Genomic DNA, 16,253 nt, shown 5'->3' on the forward strand with positions numbered 1-16,253 from the left:
TGATCTGATTACGCATAAATCCCCTTTCTACAGGCCTTTCGGCACCTCCATCCCATGAGTGATTTGAAAACAGGACTGAAAATTTCAATATATGCGGCACCTACTCTCTGCTTCCTCTTACCCTTTAAAACATACACTTCGAGTGACAATGTTTTGACATACATGGTTATTGTGTATTTTCTCTCCCTCTCTTTTATGACTGGAAATATTTGTAGGAGATCAAAGTCTCTACTTCCCGTCCCCTAGAAATTCAGGGTCCATCACCCCATCATCCGTTTCTTGCTTGCCACTGTTCTATTTATTTTACTTTGGCAGAATTATTTGAAATTGCCATACGTGTCTGCCTTTGAAATTTGTGCAATTTGTAGTAGGGAGGCAACAAACAAAAATCAGAGTTTTTTTTTTTAGTTTGTTTGTGTTTTAACAACTGAAGCAGTGATGTCAGGTCTTTGTGTAAAGAGTGACGTGTAAGCATGCTCAGTGAATAGCCGGCTGGACTAGTGAAGTATAAATGGTACACATTTGAGAACATATGGTGGCCTGGAAGGGGTTAAAGAAGCAGGGAAACACTTTCTCAGGCCCCACTTTTCTTTGGAGGAATTCATAGCTAGAAATGTTGGCACAGTCCTTAGAGAAAGTTCCCTTTTAGAGGCAACAGTTCTTAGTACATACTGAACTAGGTCCTTGAACAATTCTCGGTTGACTTTTTTTTCTTCCAAAATTAGAGAGATATCCCTATCACTTTGGCTAAATTCCTAAACGTGCCATCACATTCTGTGTCTCAGGACGCTTTCCTTACCTTTCTCTGCAGCATCATCGGCCAGCTGTCTGTGAACTCTTGCTTGGCACTGCAGAGCAAGTTCGTTGAAGGTTGCCTCTCATACTGGGACAAGTATGGTGAAGTCAGAAATGGCACTTTCTACCAGGGCAGGTGCTCCTAGGTGGTGGCAGAAATGCCACAGTGTAGCCATAGTTTGATTTCTTCAAGCCAGTTCTGGGATAGGGTAAGTCCTCAAAGCATCATGGGACTTCCCTGAAAAGTTATTCTTGCTAAGACCAACCTTTAAGAAGAATAGATAACTATATTTAGAGAGAGAAAATTCTTGTGGCTCTCAGCAGCTGTTGACACTTGTTGCTTACTCTATGTTTCATGTGTGTGTAAAACTGCATTTTCCTGTTTTGTTGTTTTTTTTCTCCTACCCCTCTGACAACTTGTTCTCAGTCTCCTTTGCTTTTTCTTTTTCCTCATTCTAGATGGACTAGGTAGATAATGTTATCTAGTAGTGAAGTTTCAATTGCCTACTATATAGTGAGGATTCTCAAATCTAAATCTCGGGACAACACTACTCATTAAGGTTTCAGAGTCACGTATCCAGCTAATTACTAGACAGCTGCTTTTGGATGTCCCCCATATACCTCAAGCTCAACCTGTCCCAAACTGTCATCAGATACAGACCCCCTTTCACCCTGTGACTTGTGACTTGTATCTCAGTAAATAGCATCATCTTTAACCACATTTGTTCAAGCCATAAACCTGAGCGTCCTGATTCTTCCCCTTTCCTTACTTCACCCAGCTAATCAAACCAGGTCCCATTGATTCCACCTTCCCCAAATCTCTTGATCCACCCATCTTGCTCCATCTTTGGGGGCACTTACAGCACACACTCGGCACCATCTCCTGCCTGGATTATTGGCTGGGCTTCTTGCCCTCAGCCTTGGAGACCGACCTTTCGATTTATTTATTTATTTATTTATTTGGCTGCATCGGGGCTTAGTTGCAGCACACAGGATCTTCATTATGGCGTGCGGGCTTCTCTCTAGTTGTGGCGCACGGGCTCAAGAGCACGTGGGCTTAGTAGTTGTGGTGCGCGGGTTTAGCTGCCCTGTGGCATGTGGGATCTTAGTTCCCCGACTAGGGATAGAACCCGCACCTGCTGCATTGGAAGGCAGATTCTTAACCACTGGACCGTCAGGGAAGTCCCTTGGAGACTGACCTTTCTAAACTATAACTCAGACCTGCCATGCTCCTGCCTTAAAGCCATCAATGACTCCCTCAAAGCTAAACCTTTTAACATAGTTTCCTAAGTGTACATTTTTGGACTCTGTATACTTTTATGTCCTTATCTCTTTACACTTTACCTCTTCAATGGGACCCTTCAGATACTTTCTTTTACTTCTTGGTCTTCCCTTGTGCTGTTTGTTGCCTTTTGCCTGGTTATGTTTGCTCCTCCTTATATGTGGCTGATGCCCTCAACCTTCAGGTCTTGTTTAGACATGGCTGTGTTTAGGAGTCTTTCACTAGTGATTCAGCTCTGGCTTATAGCATCTTCTGTTGCGGCCCTACACACCTGCACATCATAACAATCCCTGTGTACAGGTAGGTTTGTCTCTTTAGGAGTTTCTATTTTTCACTCTCCATCCACTGTGAGGGCAGGGACTTGTCAAATGTCCAATATGTAGTAGGTAATTGATAAAGATTTGGGGGAAGGAAAAAGAACAAATGAATGCATCAAAACAGGGCCCACAATACTAGCAGAGCCTGTCCTACTGGGTGAGACAAATAGTATGTCTCCTTCATTCCTGAAGTCAGTGCTGGTAGAATCATATTTAATTGAACCGGGAGAGGAGGTTAAGGAAATGTTAGGACTTGCAAGATTCTTAAAGATAATCTTTCTTTTATAGCTGAAATAACAAAGACCCAGAGAAAGTAGGTTACTTCATTATCATCCCATAGGATGACTCCTTAACTCCTGCCCCAGCATCCTCTTTTCTCAGGCTGTTTAATCTTTGCTACTTTGATATGTATGTAATAGTAGCCCACATTTTGGCTTTTTGTTTGTTTGTTTTAATGTGCATGTCCTTGCCTACTACTGAGTTGAACATATGTCTAATATTTATTGGCTAATTGGGGTTTCTCTTTATTCAGTTGCCTATTTATATCCTTTCTTCATTTTTTATTGGGTCATTTTTTTCTTGCACATTTTTAGGAATTCTTTATATATTCTGCATACTAATTCTTAGTCATTTATACAATGTGCAAATATCCAGTAAAATCAAAATTACATGTAATCTGTGACCCAGTAATCCTATGCTTAAACATATACCCTTGAAAGAAACTCTCACACACAGGGCCAAGAAAACATTCCAGAGGATTGTTCTTGTGGTGCTATTTGTAAAGGAACAAAATTGGAAATAACAAATATACATTCAGAAAGAGAGTGAATCATCAAATGAGGGTATATTCACATAATGGAAATAGAAGCTTCAGTGGATGAAATGGCTCTCCATGTTATCAACATAGATGATGCCAGAAAATATGTTGACCAGAAAAAACAAATGACAAATCAATACACACAGTACTCCATAAATGCAACTGTAACCAGCCCACAAAACAATTCTAAAGAATATTTACAAGCATATACATATAAAGTAAAAGCAAGAGACATAATGAAGAATAGTGTTTTCTTCTAGGGAAGAAAACAGGCTAAGGGTATTCAACTGGGTCTGCAACTCTACTTCTTGAAAACGATTTGTGGAAAATACAGCAAAATTAATATGTGTTGATTCGGAGTTGTGGGTAAATGGATGCCTGTTATATTATTCTCTGTATTGTTTGTGCATGCTCAAAATATTTCCCAATTAAAGAAAAAAATGTCAGCAAGGTATGTTAGAATCTTCTTTCAGGCAGAAGTGACAGAACATGCACATTTTTGAGGCCTGGAAAAACAGGATACGTTTGAGGAAATTATAGCAGAGAAGTGACGGGTTCTAGTGATGGGGAAGATTCTAGTGAAAGAGGGGGTGGGAGAAAGATCATGAAATACTTTGCTAGCTGACCCAGAGTTGGGAAGAGCTGTGGGTCTCTGAGCATTGGAATTTCCTTTCCCTGAAAGTAAAACTATATCCATGAGACTAACAATGTTTGATTAAACCTTTACAATCCATTTATAGGAATAAATTATAGGAGCTGAAAAGGAACTCAAAGACCATCAAGTCCAACTCTTTCATTTTAGTCATAGAAAAATGAGGTCCAGGAAAATTAAAGCGTAAAGAAAAGAGAGGACATTTTGTACAAGGATGTTGGGATACAACTAATCCAATCATTCAATAGACTTATACTGGCTGACGTGACAACTAATTGTACTGCAGAGATAGGTTTTTGAGAGAATGGAACAGAGGATAGATTAATTTGGATTAGGAGGTATGGATAGTGTTTTGACAAGTGGGACATAACAGTGTAGACTTTTGAGCATCAGACAAGTAACACCGAGTGGCTAGTTGCCTGTGATATAAGTTGTTTAGAATGAAGAGACATAGAACATTGTAGAGGAGGGCACTTTGGAGATAAACTATCTCACAATTGTGCCTGGTTAGGTCCTGCTTGCTGGCTCATTAATATCATGCTGGATCCATCTAGGCTTTTATGGCTCCAGTAAAGACTATCTCATTAGGTAGCCCAAAGCCAAGAGATAATTGTGAGGGCCATCTGTGAAGATCTACAAAAGGTGACCTAAAGGGTCATCACCATTGAGGTAGATCACTGGGATTTCTCTCAGGAAATTTCTTCTGATATGAGCAGGTTGTGAGGCCTGGGAAGCACCAGTGATATCCATCTCTGACCAGTGAGCCGTCTACCTGAGGCTCGGGAAAGATAAAGAAGGTAGCATGAATCACTCTGTCCAAATTAGCTCATCCATCAGATCTCCCATCATAATTGGCCTCACATTCTCCCAGTTAGAGATACTGGTCTATGGACACCTAAGGGGCTTGATATCTCCTTTGGAATGAACATATGGGGCTAATAAGAGAAGATGTTATTCTGGAGATTTCCAGAGCATATCAATACTATGACCAATACTTTGATGAATCACATTAGCTAATTGCATTTTAAAAGGACTAGGGAGCTTTGTCCTAAAGGGGTGAGATGCAAGACTGGCAGGTTTCAACATGTTGCTGATAGTCTAGACCAAATAAAAACTGTCACAGTCTTAAAATTCTCTTGGCCAACTCTTACTCAGACATCTTCAGGTTAGGTCCCTCTATTTTACACATTCTCAGAACTCCACATTTTCCTTTGTGGCACATATCAATATTTTAATTAAATACTTATTTAAGTAATATGTGTTCAGTGTTTGCCTTTCCAGATAGACTGTAGACTCCATGAGTACAGGAACCACCTCTCTCTTATTGTTTGCAAAATCCTAGAGCCCTAGCCTGGTGTGTAGTTTACAGTAGGCACACACCTCATACTTGTTGAATGTATAAGTGATTGATTGAATGAGTGTAAGAATAAAAAATGAGGGAATGAAGGACGAGTGAATCAGTGGATGGTGTTGGTGGAGCAACAGAAATACTAATGAGAATGGTAGGCCCATATAGGCTGCTATGGGTGGGGCTCTGTCTTTGATCAATCAACTTGAAGTGGGGCAAGAAGCAGCAAATGTTTTAGGGTCAGGAGGGGAAAATTCCTGGGTAGTGGGGGTATGGAGAACGTGTTTCTGAGAATAAAGGAAATTAATTCTCCCTGGAGGTATTCCAAAGTCAATTTTGACCTATTTCTTAATTCTTCTTGTGTTGAACATGGTCGGGTTGCTCTGAGTGGTTATTGCAATGTCACCCCACAACCTCAAAAGACAGTGATATCTTCAGGAGGACCATGAAATTGTCTCTTTAAATATAGATTTAGTCATTATGGGGTTTGTAAGTTTTGGGCCTTGGTAATCCTCAAAATTTATACACAAAGCTTCGTTGTGACTGGTGTTGTCTTGACTTAATTGAACTACCCATTCACAAGATGACTCAGGACAAAAAGATATTGCATAAATATGAAGTATTATTACTATACCATAACCATTTGATTCCAGGTGACTTACCTTAAAGAACAGTGTATTCACGTCCACTTTCCCATGATATTTAAATCTTGGTTTATGAGTTTCCCAGAATAGGAAGTACAGAAAAATCCAGAAGAACATAGAATTCAATTGTCTATGTGATTTATCTACCTCTCTATTTACCTTATATTTATATTGTTCAAAAATATTGAAGTCTTATATGATGTAAAATATTTTATCTTTGGTTCTGGGTTGAGGAATAGAGGTACAGATTTCATGGTGATCGTCACTGATCTTTACTCTGAAAACTGATACTTCAATTCATTTTCTGGTTCAGAACAAACTAAGAATGCCACGTTAATATTGCTTCTTTTGAACATGTCATGTGTACTTACAGGCTAAAGTAGTAGTTATAATCAAGTTTGATTTTGATGTACTGTTTCTCTCATAAGGGCACACCATTAGTTTTTTCAAAACTACAACCTCCTTGGCCTCCTTTTGTTGAAATTGAAAGTGTATATAGCAACATGAAAACTTTCCCTTCTTTTCTGGATTAGACAATGATTTAAATTTTTAAAAAAGGAATAGATAGCTAGTGGGAAACAGCTGCATAGCACAGGGAGATCAGCTCTGTGCTTTGTGACCACCTAGAGGGGTGGGATAGGGAGGGTGAGAGGAAGACGCAAGAGGGAGGAGATATGAGGATATATGTATATGTATAGCTGATTCACTTTGTTATACAGCAGAAACTAACACACCATTGTAAAGCTATTATACTCCAATAAAGATGTTAAAAAATAATGAATAGATTTTATTTTTAAAAGCAGTTTTAAGTTTCCAGAAAAACTGAGCAAAAATTACAGAGTTTCCATTACCTCCTGTCTCTTCCACCCCCTTAGTTTCCCCCTATTATGAATACCTTGCATTAGTGTGGTACAATTTTACAATTCATGAACCAATATTAGTATATAATTATTAACTAAAGCCCATAGTTCACATTAGGTTTCACTTTCTGTGTTACGCTGTTCCATGGATTTTGACAAATGCATAATGTCATGTATCCAACCATTACAGTAACAAAAGGAACAGTTTTACTACTGTAAAAACTCTTGTGCTCTACCTATTCACCCCTCTTTCCTTCTTTTAAACACCTCAATGATGTAATTTTATGAAAAGTAGAGTCATATTCTTCTAATAGCAGCATAGAATAATGCCAGGAACATGACAAAAACTAAATGGACATGTATAATATTTTGTTCTTGTTCTAGTATTATTCTTTTCATCTTCTTATTACTCTAAAGCTCTGCTTTTGAACAATGCATTGACAAGTATGAATTTAATGAATTTCTCAAAAGCCTTATCAATTAATTCTTTTCATCTATTTTTGTCTCTAATGTTGCACACACACACCCCCAATGATGCCGCCCCCTCCCAAAAAAGGAAAATGTCTGGAATAAGAATAGAAATGTTCTTCCTTCCCTCCCTCTTTAACTGAAGGTGAGAGGCACTAAATTGTCAACTGTGGTTCATTTGTGAGTACAATTACCTCTCATTCCCAAGTCACCAAAATAATCGCATACCCCCATCAGTAACACCGTCTTCAGAATCACCAAAACATCATCAAGAATTTTTACCAAGCACCTACATGATGCTGTTAGGCTTGACCTATCAGAAGGAACTATTTGACAGTCATTCTCTGGATCCCTGAGACTTTCCCAAAGCTTTCCTTGCCTCCCAGAGAGGGTGATGGGATAAGGGAAACCTTTCTCTTAGCATTACCAAGCAATCAGACTTAGATCACTGGAATGGATACTTTTTCTCCTGACATTGCTGGAGTGTGCTGTAGAATTAAAGCACATATAAAAGATTGTAGAGGCTGCATCTCTCCATTCTTGACCAAAGGAAGAGGAATTTCCCAGCTCTATAGCACCTGAACTCCCTGAATAATAGCTTGCTTACTTCATACGAATATTACCTTCTTTAGCATTCACAGAATCCAACATATCCTCTACAGCATGGTCTTTAATTGGTTTTCTTATTAGTTCAAAAATAAAACATGTTGAATACATTGCCATGGCTGCTCCTCTAATTAATGAAAAGACTATGTTGGTTGGGGCTTCCCTGGTGGCGCAGTGGTTGAGAGTCTGCCTGCCGATGCAGGGGACGCGGGTTCGTGCCCCGGTCTGGGAAGATCCCACATGCCATGGAGCAGTTGAGCCTGTGAGCCATGGCCGCTGAGCCTGCACATCCGGAGCCTGTGCTCCGCAACGGGAGAGGCCACAACAGTGAGAGGCCCGCGTACCGCAAAAAAAAAAAAAAGACTATGTTGGGTTTAAAAACAACAAACTCTTTTCATGTCCAAGTTACTTTTAGTAACCATTATGAATTATTACCTTCCTCCACATCAGAGGTGTCTTATGACTAAAGAATGAGACGGCCCATGATGCTCTTTAACAATGGCTCTTATGTTTCTTTAGTAAACTCATAATGTTAATTACACTCTGCAACAGATGGAGTACCTTCCATCAAGGACCTTGATGCACCTTACAAATGTCATGAGTCATCAAAGCCCTTCTATAATGGAGGTAAGTATCTATGGCCACAATTTTACAGTTAAAAAAGCACAGAAAAAGTAAATGTTTTTGTTTTTTAAAGTGGAATATGTTTTAGTCAAGAGTTTTAGTCATCATTTACGAAGGCAGAGAAACTCTGAATATTTATTGAATGAAACTCAATGAATAAAAATTAATGAAATGGCTCATCAACAAGCTTTGGTTATCCTGGCAATGAACACCTGGACAGTGTTAATTATTTTGATGAACTGCAGATGAATAGATCAAAAATTATCTACTGCTAATTAATCAATCTTTGTAATGATTAGTGTAGGAAATAGCTATTGAACCATCATAACGATATAGCAAATCTAGAAAAGGGAAATGGCCAAACATTTTTGTAACATGATACAGAAATATTGAAATTTAGAGCCAGAAGTTTCCAGAGATTATTTTGTCAGCCACTTTCACATCTCACATGAGAAAATTGAGATCCAGGAAGGTTAATAAGTGGCTTGCATGAATCACTCAGCTTTTAGAACCTTACTTTAATTTCTTTATACTTCCTCCTGTTTCAGAAAGGGTTTAATCTGGCTCAGTCCCTCAGCTGGTTAGTGGCACCACTAACTACAATCCAGGCTCTTGACCTTAATCGATCCATCTTCTCACTGAATTCTATTTTAAAAAACTTTCACAGGTGTTTTTTTCATACCCTAACTATCATAAAATCATAGGCTGTGAAAGTTCTAAGGAGGGCACTTTTGTTGATCTTCCTATTTTGATTTGTAAGGAATCTGATATTTCAGAGAGTTTAAGGGAATCATTCAAGGTCCCATGACTAGTTTACTGGCAGACAGAGGCCTAGAATCCCCATTGCCTCTCCTTTCACTGTTTCAGAATCTGGAATTTTAATCTATTAATCAGGATCCCAGTAGCCAAAAACACCAGTATAATTTTGTGTTGATTTTTCTGAAATCACAAGCAAATAGTAAGGATTTTAAAATTAAAATTAAAAAATGTCCAGGGAACATCATTAGGTCAGTAGTAATTAAGATACCACCCATTCAATATACACACTTAAGTTTCTTTCCAAAAAAAATAAAATATTACACCCTTTCATTTGATATCTTCTAAAGAGCTACTTAATCATCCTCATGATATAGCAAACCTAGAAAATGGAAATGGCTATGTGAATCTAGACAATTATGACTATTATTAAATCATAAGGGCTCTGAGGTACTGAAGATCCCAAAGAGCTGAGTTTTCAGAAGTTGAACTATTTCCATCAAGGTTTCACCATTGTGTATTTTTATGATAAAAACTGGCAACCACAGGTGAAATGTCTGGTAACCCTCAGTGAACAAGAACATCTAACCAAAAGAACACATTGATTCTTAACCGTCATTGATAACTGAGAGTTTCTAGCATTTTCATGAGTTTTAAGTTTGTATCACCCCCTTCCACAACCACATTCTTTAACTAAACAAGGATCACCAAATAAAACAAGAATGCTTGAGTGAGTTTGGAGGATATTTTTGGTTTTTGTTTTTCCCTCTTATTTTACAGAGCCTTCCTTTCTGTAGAAGTTGGCACACAAATATACATTCTGGATCATCTAGTCTACCTTTTTTTAAAAAGAAAAAAGTCCAAAATGAAAGCCTCTATGTCGAATCAATCTTGCAACGTAATAACACTTTCCATTTGTATGGTGTTTTTAACCCTACAAACGGAAAGCTGGTAATGAACGTGGGCAATTCCGAGATCACTGTGAGCTGATGAAATATGGCTCCTATTATTGAGATGGAAGAGGTGAGGACTGTGGGGTGGGGGCGGAGTGGTAAAGGGAGCGATTAAAGACTTCCCTTGAGTCTTACAGTAATCAAGTGCTCCTGTTGTGTCCTCAACTTTAATGGTAGGCATTGCAGACCTACGGAGGTTGTATTGGGCTTTGATTCTGATTCTGAAAATGCTCACCTCTAGATTTACTTGCTGTTACTGATATTCCTTGACTCACGTAAGCTGACCGTATGAAAACGATTCCCTGCTATTATTTGTATAGGAAATTAACCACAGAGCTCTCCATTACTCTGTTTATCTCTGTGGTCCTAGGGTCTTTGAAAGGTTGTAAGTGGAGTTTGTACTGTGAGTTGAATATTAACAAGATAAGGAGAAGAAACAAGTTTCTTCTTTCCTTTACAGCCCCAAGCTGGCCCTGTGAGCTGGAACATCAGTTCAAGTGGGTAGGCTTATACGTCCCACCTCTACCCCCAGCTCCCCATTAATACCTCATAACCACTTAAAGAGATCACTTCAAGACAGTTCAGATTTTCCAAATAAAATCAGCGCCCCCCCCGCTTTAGTTAAATGTTTTGTTCTATTAGGAGAATTCTGAAATTTTAACATGCTGCTCTTCTTTTTGAAGTACAGTTCTCCCTAGGTATCTGAGAGATGGGTTCCAGGGCCCCAGGGATACCAAAATCCGCGGATGCTCAAGTCCTTTATATAACATGGTGTAGTACAGTCAACTGTTCGTATCCACCAGTTCTGCGTCCGCAGATACAGAGGGCAGACTATATAGTAGAGTTAGCAATGATATTTAGCACAAGAAGCAAAGCATTTCAAACTCCTTAAAGAAATACATCAGCATTCTATTTTATTCCTGTATTGTCTAAGCCCAAATGCTTATTTCTATAGATTTTTCCTCTGGCAGGCTCTTACCTTCCTTTCCTTGGCTAGGCTCTTCAGTGTAAAATGGGTGAGGGATCTATAGAAAAATATTCTATGTTTGTATGTAAATGGGGATTAGAAAGAGAACATTGAGACAGGAAAGTTGAGACTGTGAAAATTTTCCTTAATTCTTCCCTAGAGCTGATTGATAAGTAAACCCAGAGGCAAAGTTTTAATCAGTGGTCATCATACTTTGTGCTCTTAAGTCTTCCACTATCTGAAAATACCAAAGTTTTAAACAGAAGTTGAGATGGAATTCTCACATCTTTTCAGATGAAATAGATGATTTGAATTATTAGCTTCATTTGTTAGAGAACGAAATACGGATATTATTATTGTGCATTACCTGAGCCCCAAAACACTGGTAGCCTAACCGGTTACTAAAAGTATAACTTCAGGTTCTTGCTCTAAGAATTTGAGTTCAGGTCAGTTTAACAAACCGGTAAGGCGTTCTCAGTTATGTTCCATGCACACTAAGTGCTTTGTGCTCAATAGATACTGAATGATTGTTGTAGTAACTGCGTGAATGAACTGCTGCACAAAAGAAATTTGGCCATCGTGGCATGTATTCTCCACCCTCCATCATTTATTTGTTTTCCTGTTTTCTGAATTAAGTTTTATTGTTTGGGGGTAAAATCTATCTCTGATTCACCTTTATTTTTAATCTCCTCAGCACTTACCACTATGCACTGAACAAAGCGTGTGCACGATAAACATTGGTTGAATGAACGAATGGGGAAGATAAAACACAAACACATCAGTGACAGTAGATCTCTGCTCGCTGAGCTCCCTGATGGCTGTGCTGGGTCTCTTCTATGGATAGCAGCATAACTGGGAACTGAAAGCCTCGCTTACAATTTGGGGCCTCATATTTCTGGTGTCTCCCTCAGTAGATACCTGGTTCCACACAGGTACTCCATAAATGTTTAGTGGGCGAAGAGAGCAAGAAAAAGAGGAAGGGAAGAAAAAGTAGCTTATACGGATGCTTAACGATTGTTGCACACTCTCAAAGGGCCAGGAGCTGCTCTAAATGCTTTTCCTGGATCATGTTGTTTACTGCCCTCAACAATTCAGTGAGGTGGATCAAATCAGTATCTGAATATAACAAAACCAAAACACAGAGAGGGTAAGCTCACATAGCCGATAAGTGGTAGAAACAGAATCCAAATCTAGTGTTCTTTATCACTGAGTGATACTGCCTCTTGTCATGGCTACACAGCGTTTCAATATAGCACAGGAGGAAAGAAGCAAAGAAGGACACCATGGCTTCTAGCAAAACATCAGTGATAGTCAACACGTTATAGTGGAGAAAGCACTAGAAAAAGATCTCCAAATCCTATGTCACAATAATAATCTTTCCCAATTCATATAACTTCATCTGATGTCTCTGGACTCACTATTCTAATCTGCTAAATGGGTATAATTATTCTAAGACTACCTTACTCAGAGTTGTAAATCTATATGAACACAATTTGAACTGAATGAAATATAAAGTATTAAGACTATGTAAGCTGAATATTTTGATAGGTCATATTCACGGCACATACATTTTATCTGTTATTCTCAAAAAATCTTCTTCATTTAACAAATACAATTAACTTTATTTACCTGAGTAGAGGCACCAAAATGAGTATTATTAGACTATGTATAGATTCTTTACAAATGCAGTTTGATAAAATACAGACATATTTAATATTATCATAGGTTTTTGATAAAAGAAGCATGGATGAAGTCTCAGTTTAATATTTGACACATCTGGCTTTACTCAAGGACCTCACAACATGATGGTAGGGGAGGTGTTGGCGTTATGGGGGTAAAAATATAATCAGAGGAAAGAGCTCCACCTACTGCTCAGAGATGCCACTTCCTACCACACCCTTGGAAGTCAAGCTAATACACGACATTAAGGACTCAAAATTGCCACTACCACCACTGTGCACACACCCAAACATACAAACCTTATCATTTATTAGGTATTTATTATTTGCCTGGCAACTGAAAGTCATTTTTAGTAATTCTGTTGACAACACTAGCAGTAGTAGACCTGAATCCAGGCCACTTGGGCTCAGAGGCTGAATCTGCCATTTTCTAGGTGTGTGACTTTGGGCAACTTAATTTCCCTGGGTCTCCATTTCCCCATGTGTAAAACAGGGTTTGGAATAGCTTCTACCTCACTGGGTTGTTAGGGAGATTAAGCAAATCAATGTTTGTAAAGAACTTCCAGAAATGCTTGGGGTTTAGTAGGTATCTGCGAGATAGATTTTAAAAAGGAAAAGAATGGACGAGGAAGCTGAAGTTTACACACATTTGTCACAGACCTCTTCAAGAGGCAGAGTCAGGCGTTGAACACAGACTGACTGACCCCCGATACCCAAGCTCTGATGCACTAAACTGTATAGCTTCTCAATATGCGACTGCAGGATAGAAACACATCCTCAAGAAGTAAGGGTTTGGGTTCTTCTTTACTGATGATGATTTGCTGTTTGAATTAAATTGAATTTAGCCTTTTCCCTCATATCTTTTTCATTCTTATTTTGCATTCCTAATCATTCCCCAATTCCTTAGCCTTGTCCAGTTTTTGCCATAAGAATTTTCATGAAAAATAACAAGAATTCTCTCAGATGATGATGATCATGGAGCACTTCTCTTATTCTTTTCCTTGTAATTTTGTCATTTCTAAGCATCTCCCTGCTGTTACTTACAAATTTTTCATTTCAAGGTTCTATAAGAACCTGATTTTTTTTCTTTTTAAAATTTATTTATTTTTATTGAAGTATAGTTTATTTACAATGTTGTGTTAATTTCAGGTGCACAGCAAAGTGATTCAGTTATATACATATATATTTTTTTCCCTGCAAGACTCTTTTTATGTTTTACAAAATATTACATGTAATTACACAATTTTTTCCCTTTTAAGAGACTTAAAAGTATCCAGGGAGTTGCACTAATACAAGAAATTCCACTTTTCCTTTAACAAATTACACACCTAAACTTTCCTCGTTTATTACTATAATATTTTTTTAATTTATTTTTATTTTATTATTATTAATTTTTTTGCGGTACGTGGGCCTCTCACTGTTGTGGCCTCTCCCGTTGCGGAGCACAGGCTCCGGACGCGCAGGCTCAGCGGCCATGGCTCACGGGCCCAGCCGCTCCGCTGCACGTGGGATCTTCCTGGACCGGGACACGAACCCGTGTCCCCTGAATCGGCAGGCGGACTCTCAACCACTGCGCCACCAGGGAAGCCCTACTATAATAATTAACAAAATAATCTTACTTGTATTGGGAAAAGAAGACATAAATACACTATGGTTGAATGAGGTTCAATAATCAAGCCAAATTTGCTTCCAAGACTTGGAAGAGTTTCTTTTGTGCTGTTCCAGCTCCTGATCCTTCTGAATTCTCATTTCGTCAGCTTCACTCTCAGCATACTGAAGTTCTCTTGCAGGTCCTTGACATTTTTTAGTGTATATGTATATATATTCTTTTCCAGGGTCTTTTCCATTGTAGATTAGTACAAGTTATTGAATGCAGTTCCCTGTGCTATACAGCAGGTCCTTGTTGTTTATCTATTTTATATACAGTAGTGTGTATCTGTTAACCCCAAGCTCCTAATTTATCCACCCCCTTCCCCTTTGGTAACTGTAAGTTTGTTTTCTATGTCTGTGAGTCTATCTCTGTTTTTGTAAATAAGTTCATTTGTATCACTTTTTTAGATTCCACATATAAGCGATATCATATGATATCTATCTTTCTGTGTCTGACCTCATTTAATATGATAATCTTTAGGTCCATTTGTGTTGCTGCAAATGGCAATATTTCATTCTTTTTATGGCTGAGTAATATTCCATTGCATATATATATATATATATACCACATCTTTTTTTACATTGAAAATTCCTTTTTATTAACTTTGTCATAATTGTTCCCATAAAAATAAATGTATTAATTAAAAACAAATAAGTATTATAATACCAAAAAGGAAAATTAATAATGGAGTGATATTGTAAATAAAACATAAATCTACATATTTGTCTGTTGCAGTAAGGAATAAAAACAGTAACAGGCCTTAACTTCTACAAATTAGAAAATGACATCTTCAAAACTGTTTTTCTTCACATATTCACATTCATAGACAGTGCAGCCTTGTTGCTGTAGTTGTTCATAGCTGACCAAAAACTATTCATATTAATTTCAAAAATATTTTTGAATAAAGCCACAGATATACATATAGGAAAAACCTTAAACATAAAGATAAGTTTTGCAGATAGTTACAAAAATCTCATTTTACAATAAATTCCAGAACTTGCATTACTGCTTGTGTCTTTGTTTCTTCAAAATTGATCCGAGCAACTCTCAAATCTCTCTGCAGTCAAAAAATTTCCACTGAAGTAGCTTCACCAGAAAATTCATCATGTTCTGTTTCTTCCAATTTACAATTACTATGCTCACTTGTTCATTTTATACCACATCTTCTTTATCCATTCATCTGTTGATGGACAATTAGGTTGCTTCCATGTCTTGGCTATTATAAATAGTGCTGCAATGAACATTGTGGTACATGTATCTTTTCAAATTAGAGTTTTCATCTTTTCTGGATATATGCCCAGGAGTGAGATTGCTGGATCATATGGTAAGTCTATTTTTAGTTTTTTTAAGGAACCGTTATACTATTATATAGTAGCTGCACCAATTTACATGCCCACCAACAGTATAGGAGGTAAACCTGGCTGTTAAAATCACTATTCAACTCCTGATATGAGGCCTACAGTAGTAATAATAATCTGTTCACTATGTTGAAGCTGCTCATGGGAATGTTCACAGAGACAATAAAGAAAAGATTTGGGGTTTATTATAGAATTGAATTAGTAGCAACTGTTGAGGCAATAGCTTCAGACTCATTGGAAGAATCTGGAATTTAGGTTGAAGGGTGGGACACAGCTCTTTGGGTTGACTGATGATTCCTAACTGAGAAAGGTAAATAGGCTAAAGGGAGGGGGAACTATTAGAGAAAAGCTCTGAGCATCAATAACCCCCAAAACGAAGACGAACAAGAGACAGAGCCATAGGAAGGGCAGCAGTGTATACTTTCTTTTTCTCCCTAAATCAACATATTAAAAGGTATGGCCACAATTTAATGATA

The sequence above is a fragment of the Phocoena sinus genome, chromosome 18 (assembly GCF_008692025.1).
Source record: "Phocoena sinus isolate mPhoSin1 chromosome 18, mPhoSin1.pri, whole genome shotgun sequence".
NCBI classification, from domain to species: Eukaryota; Metazoa; Chordata; class Mammalia; order Artiodactyla; family Phocoenidae; genus Phocoena; species Phocoena sinus.